The 15217-nt window shown below is 33.3% G+C and overlaps 12 non-coding genes across 12 annotated transcripts; 5 read left to right on the top strand and 7 right to left on the bottom strand.

Annotated features, from left to right (window-relative positions):
* Positions 1-5052: 5052 nt before the first annotated feature.
* Positions 5053-5159, top strand: trnal-caa (transfer RNA leucine (anticodon CAA)). The gene is made up of 2 exons: positions 5053-5090; positions 5114-5159. It is a non-coding gene; the product is annotated as a tRNA-Leu (tRNA).
* A 389-nt stretch (positions 5160-5548) lies between these two features.
* trnal-caa (transfer RNA leucine (anticodon CAA)) lies at positions 5549-5655 on the top strand. Its single transcript has 2 exons — positions 5549-5586; positions 5610-5655. It is a non-coding gene; the product is annotated as a tRNA-Leu (tRNA).
* A 1144-nt stretch (positions 5656-6799) lies between these two features.
* On the bottom strand, positions 6800-6906 carry trnal-caa (transfer RNA leucine (anticodon CAA)). Its single transcript has 2 exons — positions 6869-6906; positions 6800-6845 (listed from the first exon to the last, which is right to left on the bottom strand). It is a non-coding gene; the product is annotated as a tRNA-Leu (tRNA).
* Positions 6907-8408: 1502 nt separating this feature from the next.
* On the bottom strand, positions 8409-8515 carry trnal-caa (transfer RNA leucine (anticodon CAA)). The gene is made up of 2 exons: positions 8478-8515; positions 8409-8454 (listed from the first exon to the last, which is right to left on the bottom strand). It is a non-coding gene; the product is annotated as a tRNA-Leu (tRNA).
* A 576-nt stretch (positions 8516-9091) lies between these two features.
* Positions 9092-9198, top strand: trnal-caa (transfer RNA leucine (anticodon CAA)). The gene is made up of 2 exons: positions 9092-9129; positions 9153-9198. It is a non-coding gene; the product is annotated as a tRNA-Leu (tRNA).
* Positions 9199-9603: 405 nt separating this feature from the next.
* Positions 9604-9710, bottom strand: trnal-caa (transfer RNA leucine (anticodon CAA)). Its single transcript has 2 exons — positions 9673-9710; positions 9604-9649 (listed from the first exon to the last, which is right to left on the bottom strand). It is a non-coding gene; the product is annotated as a tRNA-Leu (tRNA).
* A 475-nt stretch (positions 9711-10185) lies between these two features.
* Positions 10186-10292, top strand: trnal-caa (transfer RNA leucine (anticodon CAA)). Its single transcript has 2 exons — positions 10186-10223; positions 10247-10292. It is a non-coding gene; the product is annotated as a tRNA-Leu (tRNA).
* A 407-nt stretch (positions 10293-10699) lies between these two features.
* trnal-caa (transfer RNA leucine (anticodon CAA)) lies at positions 10700-10806 on the bottom strand. Its single transcript has 2 exons — positions 10769-10806; positions 10700-10734 (listed from the first exon to the last, which is right to left on the bottom strand). It is a non-coding gene; the product is annotated as a tRNA-Leu (tRNA).
* Positions 10807-12349: 1543 nt separating this feature from the next.
* On the bottom strand, positions 12350-12456 carry trnal-caa (transfer RNA leucine (anticodon CAA)). Its single transcript has 2 exons — positions 12419-12456; positions 12350-12395 (listed from the first exon to the last, which is right to left on the bottom strand). It is a non-coding gene; the product is annotated as a tRNA-Leu (tRNA).
* Positions 12457-12930: 474 nt separating this feature from the next.
* On the top strand, positions 12931-13037 carry trnal-caa (transfer RNA leucine (anticodon CAA)). The gene is made up of 2 exons: positions 12931-12968; positions 12992-13037. It is a non-coding gene; the product is annotated as a tRNA-Leu (tRNA).
* Positions 13038-13444: 407 nt separating this feature from the next.
* trnal-caa (transfer RNA leucine (anticodon CAA)) lies at positions 13445-13551 on the bottom strand. Its single transcript has 2 exons — positions 13514-13551; positions 13445-13479 (listed from the first exon to the last, which is right to left on the bottom strand). It is a non-coding gene; the product is annotated as a tRNA-Leu (tRNA).
* A 1526-nt stretch (positions 13552-15077) lies between these two features.
* Positions 15078-15184, bottom strand: trnal-caa (transfer RNA leucine (anticodon CAA)). Its single transcript has 2 exons — positions 15147-15184; positions 15078-15123 (listed from the first exon to the last, which is right to left on the bottom strand). It is a non-coding gene; the product is annotated as a tRNA-Leu (tRNA).
* Between the last annotated feature and the right edge of the window lie 33 nt (positions 15185-15217).

Raw genomic sequence — 15217 nt, 5'->3', positions numbered from 1 at the left:
CTCAGGGACACTTCGGAAAACACCTGTCAGTAACTACAGTTCTTCGTTACATCTGTTAAGTGCAAGTTAAAACCCTACTATGCAAAACCAAAGCCATTTATCAACAACACCCAGAAACGCCGGCGGCGTCGCCGGGCCCGAGCTCATCTAAAATGGACTGATGCAAAGTGGAAAAGTGTTCTGTGGTCTGACAAGTCCGAGTTGGTGCTTTACGAAACACTTGTAACAAAAAATGTGTTTTAAGAAATACAAAACCCAAAAGCAGTGAATTGGTAAATACAAAAAAAATTACAATGATTTGTAAATCCTTTTCAACTTATATTCAATTAAATTGACTGCTAAGACAAGATACTTCATGTTGAAATATTAGCTCATTTGCATTTGAAGCCCGCGACGCGTTTCAAAAAAGCTGGCACAAGTGGCAAAAAAGACTGAGAAAGTTGAGGAATGCTCGTCAAACTCTTATTTGGAACATCCCCACAGGTGAACGGGCTAATTGGGAACAGGTGGGTGCCATAATTGGTATGAAAGAAGCTTCCACGAAATGCTCAGTCATTCACAAACAGGGACGGGGCGAGGGTCACCACTTTGTCAACAAATTGTTTAAGAACAACATTTCTCAACCAGCTATTGCAAGGAATTTAGGGATTTCACCATCTACGCTCCGTAATATCATCAAAAGGTTGAGAGAATCTGGAGAAATCACTGCACGGTAAGCCATGATATCACGGACCTTCCATCCCTTAGGCGGTACTGCATCAAAAAAAATGAGACATCAGTGTGTAAAGGATATCACCACATGGGCTCAGGAACACTTCAGAAAACCACTGTCAGTCACTAGTTCTTCGCTACATCTGTAAGTGCATATTATTATTTTAAAAAAAATTTAAAAAAAAAAAAAAAGTAAGTGCATATTTTCCGGTCTATAATGGGCACCGGGATCTAAGCTGCACCCATTACATTTTAGAAGAAAACAATATGTTTCCATATATAAGTCGCACCTGACTATAAGCCGCACCAACAAAATTAGAAGAAAGCAACATGTTTCTGTATATTAGTCGCACCAGACTATAAGCCACACTCACTAAATTAGAATAAAACAATATGTTTCCTCATATTAGTCGCACCTGACTATAAGCTGCACCCACTAAATTAGAAGAAAGCAACATGTTTCCGTATATTAGTCGTACCAGCCATTTATCAACAACACCCAGAATCGCCGGCGGCGTCGCTGCACCCGAGCTCATCAAAGATGGACTGATGCAAAGTGGAAAAGTGTTCTGTGGTCTGACGAGTCCACATTTCAAATTGTTTTAGAAACTGTGGATGTTGTGTCTTCCGGACCAAAGAGGAAAAGAACCATCCGGCTAAGTGTAAAAGCCAGCATGTGTGATGGTATGGGGTGTATTAGTGCCCAAGACATGGGTAACTTACACATCTGTGAAGGCACCATTAATGCTGAAAGGTACATACAGGTTTTGCAGCAACATATGTTGACATCCACGCAACGTTGTCATGGACGCCCCTGCTTATTTCAGCAAGACGATGCCAAGCCACGTGTTACATCAACATGGCTTCATAGTAAAAGAGTGTGGGTACTTTCCTGGCCCACCTGCAGTCCAGACCTGTCTCCCATTGAAAATGTGTGGCGCATTATGAAGCCTAAAATAGCACAACGGACTGTTGAACAACTTAAGCTGTACATCAAGCAAGAATGGGAAAGAATCCCACCTGAGAAGCTTCAAAAATGTGTCGTCTCAGTTCCCAAACCTTTACTGAGTGTTGTTAAAAGGAAAGGCCATGTAACACAGTGGTGAACATGCCCTTTCCCAACTACTTTGGCACGTGTTGCAGCCATGAAAGTCTAAGTTCATTATTATTTGCCAAAAAAAAAAAAAAATGAAGTTTCTCAGTGTGAACGTGAAGTATCTTGTCTTTGCAGTCTATTCAATTGAATATAAGTTGAAAAGGATTTGCAAATCATTGTATTCTCTTTTTATTTAGCATTTACACAACGTGACTTCACGTAAAAAAAAAAAAAAAAAAAGATAATTGCTAGAAGTAAAGTTTTTAGGTTGAAAGGAATACAATGGTGAACAGCAATAAATCCACAAGGTTATTTTTCTTTGTTGTCTGGAAAGTCGACTTCTTTTCAAGTGTGGACGTTATGCAAGGAAAGATAAAGAAAGGTTGATTGTTTTGTTTGTTTTTTTACAGTACGGCGTCCTTTATGCTTTGGTTTTGTGAATAGCCGCCATAGATCATGTGATGACCTTTAAGGGGACTGGAAATGAGTTTCATTTAAAGTGTGAGCAGAGTTGTGATAAAAGTGAAGCAATAACCACACTTTTTAGAGGACAAATCTTACACATAGAAGCTCCTGTTGGGGGAACACTTTCACCGTGGCCCTTTGTTGTGTGTATGTAGTGAGTCTCATTCTGCGTTGTGTAGTTTTTTAAAATGAAGGACACTTCGCCATGCCGTCGGTTCAGTATTTATTGGTAACCTGTGTTGGAAACATGAAACACACACACACACACACACACACACACACACACACACACACACACACACACACACACACACACACACACACACACACACACACACACACACACACACACACACACACACACAGGTCTCAACTTTCGGGCGGAGTGATATCTGCTCCTTCTCATTCAAACGTCCGAAGGAAGAGGAAGTAAACATTCATTCATATAAAAATAATAATAAGGTAAATTACATTAACAAAAACGTTGTATCACAAAATAATAATAATGCACAAATCCACATACCTGTGTTGGAAAACATGAAACACACACACAGGTCTCAACTTTCGGGCGGAGTGATATCTGCTCCTGTGTGAGGTAAATACCATGCTTAATACTAACAAACAATTCACACAGTCGACGCTCTACTTGTAAATAAACGAAATTGTGCATACAAATTACTTTAAACAACACATCACTTGTACACACAACATTATTGGGTTAACTTTTAAAGTATCTAGAACGTTTAGGAAGAATATTTACAATATGAAGAAAGACGGTGCAGTGAAGAACTATCACCTTCTCATTCAAACGTCCGAAGGAAGAGGAAGTAAAGGAAGAGGAAGTAAAGCAATCGAAAAAAACAGCAAAGACACTTCCTGCACCAGACATCCGGTTCTTCAAAATAAAAGCGATACTTCAAAATAAAATATAACACCCTCTCTAGTTCATAATATAGCGCAACAACATCACACTATTACATTTGCACCGTGGCCCTTTGTTTGTGTGTGCACCGTGGCCCTTTGTTTGTGTGTGCACCATGGCCCTTTGTTCATGTGTGTGTACCATGGCCCTTTGTTCGTGTGTGCACCGTGGCCCTTTGTTGTGTGTGCACGTGGCCCTTTGTTCGTGTGTGCACCGTGGCCCTTTGTTCATGTGTGTGTACCATGGCCCTTTGTTCGTGTGTGCACCGTGGCCCTTTGTTTGTGTGTGCACCGTGGCCCTTTGTCATGTGTGTGTACCATGGCCCTTTGTTCGTGTGTGCACCGTGGCCCTTTGTTCATGTTTGTGCACCGTCGCCCTTCGTTTGTGTGTGCATCGTGATCTTTTGTTCGTGTGTGCACCGAACACTTTTATGAGTATTGACCTTTTAGGGAATTTTAGTGTGATTTTATTTTTTTTAAACCGTCAGTGCTGAAAAAAAAAATAATGAATCCAAATCAATGTTGTTATGAATTATTGACATATTGACGGCTCCGATTACTTCACATCAAATATTACACTTTGCATATTTTGTGCGTTTGCAATAAAAACTATTTTTTTAATGACAAAAATAAAATTAAAAAACAAAAAAATAATAATGTATGACTTATTTTAACACTTTTATGAGTGGGACCCTTTTGGATCCCTGAGGATTTTAGTGTTTTGTTTTTTTTTAAACTGTCATTGCTGAAAAAATAATCATGAATCCAAATCAATGTTGTTATGAATTATTGACCTATTGAAGGCTCCAATTACTTCACATCAAATATTCCACTTTTAGGGGGAAATATGCATATTTTGTGTGTTTTCCATAAAAAACATTTTTTTTAATGACAAAAAATAGAATTAAAATATATATATATATATGTATATATATATATATATATATATATATATATATATATATATATATATATATATATATATATATATATATATATATACATATATATATATATATATATATATATATATATATATATATATATATATATAAAACCTTATAATCGACAAATGGATCTGAAGTTGATCTAGAGATTTAAATGTTAAAAGTTTAAAAAAAAAATAATAATGTATGACTTATTTAAACACTTTTATGAGTGGGACCCGAGAATTTTAACTGTCATTCCTCAAAAAATAATAATGAATCAAAATCAATGTTGTTATGAATTATTGACCTATTGAAGGCTCCAATTACTTCAAATCAAATATTCCACTTTTAGGGGAAAATATTGAATATTTTGTGTGTTTGCCATAAAAAACATTTTTTATGACAAAAAATAAAATTAATCAAACAAAATAATATAAAAAAGTATAATTGAAAATGGATCTGAAGTTGATCTAGAGATTTAATTGTTAAAAGTTTAAAAAAATAATAATAATGTATGACTTATTTTAACACTTTTATGAGTGGGACCCTTTTGGATCCCTGAGAATGTTGGTGTGATTTTATTTTTTTTAAACTGTCATAGCTCAAAAAATAATAATAAATCAAAATTAATGATGTTATGAACTATTGACATATTGAAGGCTCCAATTACTTCACATCAAATATTGTACTTTTAGGGGGAAATATTGCATATTTTGTGTGTTTGCTATAAAAAAAAAATGTATATATATATATATATATATATATATATATAATATATATATATATATATATATATATATATATATATATATATATATATATATATATAAATTTATAATCGACAAATGGATCTGAAGTTGATCTTAAGATTTAAATGTTAAAAGTAAAAAATTAATAATAATGTTTGACTTATTTTGGCATCTGTCATAAGTCAGGATGGCCGAGTGGTCTAAGGCGCCAGACTCAAGGTCACACCTTCCCTGCTTGGGAATTCTGGTCTCCAGTTGGAGGCGTGGGTTCAAATCCCACTTTTGACACTGTCCTTTTGCCGCACAGACTGAAAAGTAGACACTAGGTGGCAGCAAAAGCACATAACAAACACAGCTGTGCTAAAATGCAGCTTCATGTCATATTTAGTTAGCTTCTTCATGTTGTGAACTAGCTGCACACGCTGGAACTTTCTGACGAAACATCCACATTTTGATGTCGGCCCCTGAGTGTTTGGCTCTTGAAACTGTGGCCCTCTTCATGATGTAGTTGAATAGCCCTGAAATAGGAAGAGACAACATCACACAGCAAACAACATGTAAACACACTACCACTACTACTACTACTACTATGAGGGGATAATGAATAACAGATCAAAGAAGTGACAAGGTTTCAATCCTACAATATCCTGTTTGTGGACAACGAGAGTGTGTCATATGTCAGGATGGCCGAGCGGTCTAAGGCGCCAGACTCAAGGTTACACCTTCCCTGCTTGGGAATTCTGGTCTCCAGTTGGAGGCGTGGGTTCAAATCCCACTTCTGACATTGTTCTTTTGGGGTAAAATCAAAGTTTGGAAAATAAGAGCAACTTCCTGTCATATGATAGAATTGCGCCCTCATTTTCGTTGTGTTTGTTGTGTCCTAACTTTAAATCAAAATGTGATTTTAGGAATTTGTTCCCAATGTTTTAGGTGTTCTTTTTAACCTTGTCATATGTCAGAATTGTTTTGTGTTTGTTGTGTCCAAAAATACTTCAATTCGCAGCATTTTTTAAAGAAAGTTGTGTCAAAAGTTGCAATGATTTTGAAGCATATTTCTTTTTTCATTAAATTTAAATCAAAATGTGATTTTAGGAATTTGTTCCCAGTTTTAGGTGTTCTTTTTAACCTTAATTTCAAAAAGCACATGAGTTTAACAAAAAAAGGAAAACAAATACTGTATTAATGTTTTACTTATTTTATATTGCACAGACTTAAAAGTAGTCACTTGACACCAGAAACAATTTTTCTATGACAAAAAATATAATTAAAAAAACAAAAAAATATACAAAAACTTATAATCGACACGTGTATCTTAAGATGATTTAGCAATTTTAAAAGTTGAAAGTAAAAAAAAAATGTATTAATTATTTTAACACCTTTATGAGTGGGACTCTTTTGGATCCCCGAGAATTTTACAGTGAATTGTTTTCTTTTTTTTTACTATCATTGCTCAAAAAAGAATAATGAATCACAATAAATGTTGTTATGAATTATTGACCTATTGAAGGCTCCAATTACTTCACATCAAATATTCCACTTTTAGGGGGAAATATTGCATATTTTGTGTGTTTGCCATTAAAAAAAATGTTTAGGACAAAAGTAGAATTTAAATTTAAAAAAAAAGTATATATACATATTTATTTATTTTTTCTTGTATATTATAACCTTATAATCGACAAATGGATCTGAAGTTGATCTAGAGATTTAAATTGAGAGTTTGGTTCTTGAAACTGTGGCCCTCTTCATGATGTAGTTGAATAGCCCTGAAATAGGAAGAGACAACATCACACAGCAAACAACATGTAAACACACTACCACTACTACTATGAGGGAATAATGAATAACAAATCAAGGAAGTGACAAGGTTTCAATACTACAATAAAAGAAGGTCTTATTCTCCAAACTTTAACTTTGCCCCAAAAGTTCAATGTCAGAAGTGGGATTTGAACCCACACCTCCAACTGGAGACCAGAACTCCCAGGCAGGGAAGGTGTGACCTTGAGTCTGGCGCCTTAGACCGCTCGGCCATCCTGACAGTTAAGAAGCTATACATCAACAACTGAGAGCAGACTTTGTACAGTAAGTGATTGTTTTATTTTGGTTTATTATGGTTAGTTTGTATGTTCTTTTTTGTCATAAAAAAAACACAAAATTTAGTTTTTTATGGCAAACATAAAAAATATGCAATATTTCCCCCAAAAGTGGAATATTTGATGTGAAGTAATTGGAGCCTTCAATAGGTCAATAATTCATAACAACATTGATTTTGATTCATTGTTATTTTTTGAGCAATGACAGTTTAAAAAAACAAAAAAAACAATCACAATAAAATTCTCGGGGATCCAAAAGGGTCCCACTCATAAAAGTGTTAAAATAAGTCATACATTATTTATTTTTTTAACTTTTAACATTTAAATCTGTAGATCAAGTTCAGATCCATTTGTTGAATATAAGTTTTTGCCTATTTTTTGTTTGTTTAATTCTATTGTTGTCATTCAAAAAATAGTTTTTTATGGCAAACACACAAAATATGCAATATTTCCCCTAAAAGTGGAATTTTCGATTTGAAGTCATTGGAGCCTTCAATAGGTCAATAATTTATAACAACATTTATTATGATTCATTTCTTATTTTTTGAAAAATTTAAGTTTAAAAAATTTAATAAAATCACACTAAAATTCTTAGGGATCCAAAAGGGTCCCACTCATAAAAGTGCTAAAATAAGTCATACATTATTTTTTTTTTAACTTTCAACTTTGAAATCTCTAAATCAACTTAAGATCCATTTGTTGATTATAATTTGTAATATCTATATATTTTTATTTTTTATTTTTTTTTGTCGTAGAAAAAAATTTTTTTTATGGCAAACACACAAAATATGCAATATTTCCCCCTAAAAGTGGAATATTCCATTTGAAGTAATTGGAGCCTTAAATAGGTCAATAATTTATAACAACATTAAATTTGATTCATTATTATTTTTTGAGCAATGACAGTTTAAAAAAAAATAATTCTGCTAAAATTCTCGGAGATTCAAAAGGGTCCCACTCATAAAAGTGTTAAAATAAGTCATACATTTTTTTTTTTACTTTCAATTTTTAAATCTGTAAATCAGCTTCAGATCCATTTGTCGATTACAAGTTTTTATCTATTTTTTGTTTGATTAATTCTATTTTTCTCATGAAAATTTTTTTTTTTATGGCAAACACACAAAATATTCAATATTTTCCCCTAAAAGTGGAATATTTGATGTCAATGTTTTATAACAACATTGATTTTGATTCATTATTATTTTTTGAGGAATGAAATAAGTAAAACATCAATACAGTATTTTTTTTCCTTTTTTTGTTCAAATTCTGTGCTTTTTTAGCATTAAGGTTAAAAAGAACACCTAAAACATTGGGAACACATTCCTAAAATCTCATTTTGATTTAAAGTTAGGACACAACCAACACAAAGAAATAGACTGTGAAATTGTATCATATGACAGGAAGTTGCCCTTATTTTCCAAACTTTAAATTTGCCCCAAAAGCACAATGTCAGAAGTGGGATTTGAACCCACGCCTCCAACTGGAGACCAGAATTCCCAAGCAGGGAAGGTGTGACCTTGAGTCTGGCGCCTTAGACCGCTCGGCCATCCTGACATGTGACAACAGTCACTTACTGTACAATATCTGCTCTCAGTTGTTGATGTGCCGCTTTTTACCTGTCAGAATCCCACTTCTGACATTATACTTTTTGTTATCAATTATTATGAATGATTTAAAATAAGTTCAAAATTGTGTTACCTTGTAGAAAAAATGAGTAAGACCATTTTGGATCTACGAGATTTTAGCTGATTTTTTTTTTTTTTAAACTGTCATTGCTCAAAAAATAGTAATGAATCAAAACCAATGTTGTTATAAATTATTGACCTATTGAAGGCTCCAATTACTTCACATCAAATATTCCACTTTTGGGGGGAAATACTGCATATATTATTTATGTTTGCCAGAAAAAACTAAGTTTTGGGTTTTTTTATGACAAAAACTAAGATACAAACTAACCATCCATCCATCCATCCATCCATTTCTACCGCTTATCCCTTCGGGGTCGCGGGGGGCGCTGGAGCCTATCTCAGCTGCAATCGGGCAGAAGGCGGGGTACACAATAAACCAAAATAAAACAATCACTTACTGTACAAAGTCTGCTCTCAGTTGTTGATGTGCTGCTTCTTAACTGTCAGGATGGCCGAGGGGTCTAAGGCGCCAGACTCAAGGTCACACCTTCCCTGCTTGGGAATTCTGGTCTCCAGTTGGAGGCGTGGGTTCAAATCCCACTTCTGACATTGAACTTTTGCCGCACAGACTGAAAAGTAGACACTAGGTGGCAGCAAAAGCACATAACAAACACAGCTGAGCTAAAATGCAGCTTCATGTCATATTTAGTTAGCTTCTTCATGTTGTTAACTAGCTGCACACGCTGGAACTTTCTGACGAAACATCTACATTTTGATGTGCGGCCCCTGAGTGTTTGGTTCTTGAAACTGTGGCCCTCTTCATGATGTAGTTGAATAGCCCTGAAATAGGAAGAGACAACATCACACAGCAAACAACATGTAAACACACTACCACTACTACTACTACTACTATGAGGGAATAATGAATAACAAATCAAGGAAGTGACAAGGTTTCAATCCTAAAGTAAAAGAAGGTCTTATTTTCCAAACTTTAACTTTGCCCCAAAAGGTCAATGTCAGAAGTGGGATTTGAACCCACGCCTCCAACTGGAGACCAGAATTCCCAAGCAGGGAAGGTGTGACCTTGAGTCTGGCGCCTTAGACCACTCGGCCATCCTGACATATGACTATAGTCACTTACTGTACAATATCTGCTCTCAGTTGTTGATGTGCCGTTTTACCTGCCAGAATCCCACTTCTGACATTATACTTTTTGTTGTCAATTATAAATAATGATTTAAAATCAGTTCAAAATTGTGTTACCTTGTATAAAAAATGAGTAAGACCCTTTTGGATCTACGAGATTTTAGCGGATTTTTTTTTTTTTAAACTGTCATTGCTCAAAAAATAATAATGAATCAAAATCAATTTTGTTATAAATTATTGACCTATTGAAGGCTCCAATTACTTCACCTCAAATATTCCACTTTTGGGGGGAAATACTGCATATATTATTTATGTTTGCCAGAAAAAAATAAATTTTGGGTTTTTTTATGACAAAAAAGAAGATAAAAAACTAACCATAATAAACCAAAATAAAACAATCACTTACTGTGCAAAGTCTGCTCTCAGTTGTTGATGTGCTGCTTCTTAACTGTCAGGATGGCCGAGCGGTCTAAGGCGCCAGACTCAAGGTCACACCTTCCCTGCTTGGGAATTCTGGTCTCCAGTTGGAGGCGTGGGTTCAAATCCCACTTCTGACATTGTGCTTTTGCCGCACAGACTGAAAAGTAGACACTAGGTGGCAGCAAAAGCACATAACAAACACAGCTGAGCTAAAATGCAGCTTCATGTCATATTTAGTTAGCTTCTTCATGTTGTTAACTAGCTGCACACGCTGGAAAACTTTCTGACGAAACATCCACATTTTGATGTGCGGCCCCTGAGTGTTTGGTTCTTGAAACTGTGGCCCTCCTCATGATGTAGTTGAATAGCCCTGAAATAGGAAGAGACAACATCACACAGCAAACAACATGTAAACAAACTACCACTACTACTACTACTACTATGAGGGAATAATGAATAACAAATCAAGGAAGTGACAAGGTTTCAATCTTGAAATAAAAGAGGGTCTTATTTTCCAAACATTAACTTTTCCCCAGAATTTCAATGTCAGAAGTGGGATTTGAACCCACGACTCCAACTGGAGAGCAGAATTCCCAAGCAGGGAAGGTGTGACCTTGAGTCTGGCGCCTTAGACCACTCGGCCATCCTGACAGTTAAGAAGCAGCACATCAACAACTGAGAGCAGACTTTGTACAGTAAGTGATTGTTTTATTTTGGTTTATTATGATTAGTTTGTATGTTCTTTTTTGTCATAAAAAAAACCCAAAACTTGTTTTTTTCTGCCAAAAGTGGAATATTTGATGTGAAGTAATTGGAGCCTTCAATAGGTCAATAATTCATAAAAACATTGATTTTGATGCATTATTATTTTTTTAACAATGACAGTTAAAAAAAACAAAAAACAATCACACTAAAATTCTCGGGGATCCAAAAGGGTCCCACTCATAAAAGTGTTACAATAAGTCATACATTATTTATTTGTTTAACTTTTAACATTTAAATCTGTAGATCAAGTTCAGATCCATTTGTTGAATATAAGTTTTTACCTATTTTTTGTTTGTTTAATTCTATTGTTGTCATTAAAAAATATGCAATATTTCCCCCTAAAAGTGGAATATTTGATGTGAAGTAATTGGAGCCTTCAATAGGTCAATAATTCAAAACAACATTTATTATGATTCATTTCTTATTTTTTGAGCAATTAAAGTTTAAAAAATTTAATAAAATCACACTAAAATTGTCAGGGATCCAAAAGGGTCCCACTCATTTAAGTGCTAAAATAAATCATACATTTTTTTTTTTTTAACTTTCAACTTTGAAATCTCTAAATCAACTTAAGATCTATTTGTTGATTATAATTTGCAATATATATATATATATATATATATATATATATATATATATATATATATATATATATATATATATATATATATATATATATATATATATATATATATATATTTTTATTTTTTTTTATTTATTTTTTTTTGTCATAAAAAAAAAGTTTTTTTTTTATGGCAAACACACAAAATATGCAATATTTCCCCCTAAAAGTGGAATATTTCATTTGAAGTAATTGGAGCCTTAAATAGGTCAATAATTTATAACAACATTAAATTTGATTCATTATTATTTTTTGAGCAATGACAGTTTAAAAAAAAAATCTGCTAAAATTCTCGGAGATTCAAAAGGGTCCCACTCATAAAAGTGTTCAAATAAGTCTTACATTTTTTTTTTTTTACTTTCAACTTTTAAATCTGTAAATCAACTTCCGATCCATTTGTCGATTACAAGTTTTTATCTATTTTTTGTTTGATTAATTCTATTTTTCTCATGAAAAAATTTTTTTTTTATGGCAAACACACAAAATATTAAATATTTTCCCCTAAAAGTGGAATATTTGATGTCAATATTTTATAACAACATTGATTTTGATTCATTATTATTTTTTGAGCAATGAAATAAGTAAAACATCAATACAGTATTTGTTTTCCTTTTTATGTTAAAATTCTGTGCTTTTTTTAGCATTAAGGTTAAAAAGAACACCTAAAACTTTGGGAACACATTCCTAAAATCACATTTTGATTTAAAGTTAGGACACAAAAACACAACGAAATTGACGGTGAAATTCGATCATATGACAGGAAGTTGCTCTTATTTTCCAAACTTTAAATTTGCCCCAAAAGATCAATGTCAGAAGTGGGATTTGAACCCACGCCTCCAACTGGAGACCAGAATTCCCAAGCAGGGAAGGTGTGACCTTGAGTCTGGCGCCTTAGACCACTCGGCCATCCTGACATGTGACAACAATCACTTACTGTACAATATCTGCTCTCAGTTGTTGATGTGCCGCTTTTTACCTGCCAGAATCCCACTTCTGACATTATACTTTTTGTTATCAATTATAATTAATGATTTAAAATCAGTTCAAAATTGTGTTACCTTGTAGAAAAATGAGTAAGACCCTTTTGGATCTACGAGATTTTAGCGGATTTTTTTTTTTTAATCTGTCATTGCTCAAAAAATAATAATGAATCAAAATCAATGTTGTTATAAATTATTGACCTATTGAAGGCTCCAATTACTTCACATCAAATATTCCACTTTTGGGGGGAAATACTGCATATATTATTTATGTTTGCCAGAAAAAACTAAGTTTTGGGTTTTTTTATGACAAAAAAGAAGATAAAAACTAACCATAATAAACCAAAATAAAACAATCACTTACTGTGCAAAGTCTGCTCTCAGTTGTTGATGTTCTGCTTCTTAACTGTCAGGATGGCCGAGCGGTCTAAGGCGCCAGACTCAAGGTCACACCTTCCCTGCTTGGGAATTCTGGTCTCCAGTTGGAGGCGTGGGTTCAAATCCCGCTTCTGACATTGAGCTTTTGCCGCACAGACTGAAAAGTAGACACTAGGTGGCAGCAAAAGCACATAACAAACACAGCTGAGCTAAAATGCAGCTTCATGTCATATTTAGTTAGCTTCTTCATGTTGTTAACTAGCTGCACACGCTGGAAAACTTTCTGACGAAACATCCACATTTTGATGTGCGGCCCCTGAGTGTTTGGTTCTTGAAACTGTGGCCCTCTTCATGATGTAGATGAATAGCCCTGAAATAGGAAGAGACAACATCACACAGCAAACAACATGTAAACAAACTACCACTACTACTACTACTACTATGAGGGAATAATGAATAACAAATCAAGGAAGTGACAAGGTTTCAATCTTGAAATAAAAGAGGGTCTTATTTTCCAAACATTAACTTTTCCCCAGAATTTCAATGTCAGAAGTGGGATTTGAACCCACGACTCCAACTGGAGAGCAGAATTCCCAAGCAGGGAAGGTGTGACCTTGAGTCTGGCGCCTTAGACCACTCGGCCATCCTGACAGTTAAGAAGCAGCACATCAACAACTGAGAGCAGACTTTGTACAGTAAGTGATTGTTTTATTTTGGTTTATTATGATTAGTTTGTATGTTCTTTTTTGTCATAAAAAAAACCCAAAACTTGTTTTTTTCTGCCAAAAGTGGAATATTTGATGTGAAGTAATTGGAGCCTTCAATAGGTCAATAATTCATAAAAACATTGATTTTGATGCATTATTATTTTTTTAACAATGACAGTTAAAAAAAACAAAAAACAATCACACTAAAATTCTCGGGGATCCAAAAGGGTCCCACTCATAAAAGTGTTATAATAAGTCATACATTATTTATTTGTTTAACTTTTAACATTTAAATCTGTAGATCAAGTTCAGATCCATTTGTTGAATATAAGTTTTTACCTATTTTTTGTTTGTTTAATTCTATTGTTGTCATTAAAAAATATGCAATATTTCCCCCTAAAAGTGGAATATTTGATGTGAAGTAATTGGAGCCTTCAATAGGTCAATAATTCATAACAACATTTATTATGATTCATTTCTTATTTTTTGAGCAATTAAAGTTTAAAAAATTTAATAAAATCACACTAAAATTGTCAGGGATCCAAAAGGGTCCCACTCATTTAAGTGCTAAAATAAATCATACATTTTTTTTTTTTTAACTTTCAACTTTGAAATCTCTAAATCAACTTAAGATCTATTTGTTGATTATAATTTGCAATATATATATATATATATATATATATATATATATATATATATATATATATATATATATATATATATATATATATATATATATATTTTATTTTTTTTTATTTATTTTTTTTTGTCATAAAAAAAAAGTTTTTTTTTTATGGCAAACACACAAAATATGCAATATTTCCCCCTAAAAGTGGAATATTTCATTTGAAGTAATTGGAGCCTTAAATAGGTCAATAATTTATAACAACATTAAATTTGATTCATTATTATTTTTTGAGCAATGACAGTTTAAAAAAAAAATCTGCTAAAATTCTCGGAGATTCAAAAGGGTCCCACTCATAAAAGTGTTCAAATAAGTCTTACTTTTTTTTTTTTTTACTTTCAACTTTTAAATCTGTAAATCAACTTCCGATCCATTTGTCGATTACAAGTTTTTATCTATTTTTTGTTTGATTAATTCTATTTTTCTCATGAAAACATTTTTTTTTTATGGCAAACACACAAAATATTAAATATTTTCCCCTAAAAGTGGAATATTTGATGTCAATATTTTATAACAACATTGATTTTGATTCATTATTATTTTTTGAGCAATGAAATAAGTAAAACATCAATACAGTATTTGTTTTCCTTTTTTTGTTAAAATTCTGTGCTTTTTTTAGCATTAAGGTTAAAAAGAACACCTAAAACTTTGGGAACACATTCCTAAAATCACATTTTGATTTAAAGTTAGGACACAAAAACACAACGAAATTGACGGTGAAATTCGATCATATGACAGGAAGTTGCTCTTATTTTCCAAACTTTAAATTTGCCCCAAAAGATCAATGTCAGAAGTGGGATTTGAACCCACGCCTCCAACTGGAGACCAGAATTCCCAAGCAGGGAAGGTGTGACCTTGAGTCTGGCGCCTTAGACCACTCGGCCATCCTGACATGTGACAACAATCACTTACTGTACAATATCTG

This window comes from Entelurus aequoreus, linkage group LG02 (assembly GCF_033978785.1).
Source record: "Entelurus aequoreus isolate RoL-2023_Sb linkage group LG02, RoL_Eaeq_v1.1, whole genome shotgun sequence".
Classification (NCBI taxonomy): Eukaryota; Metazoa; Chordata; class Actinopteri; order Syngnathiformes; family Syngnathidae; genus Entelurus; species Entelurus aequoreus.
This window is presented reverse-complemented; position numbering and strand designations above follow the sequence as displayed.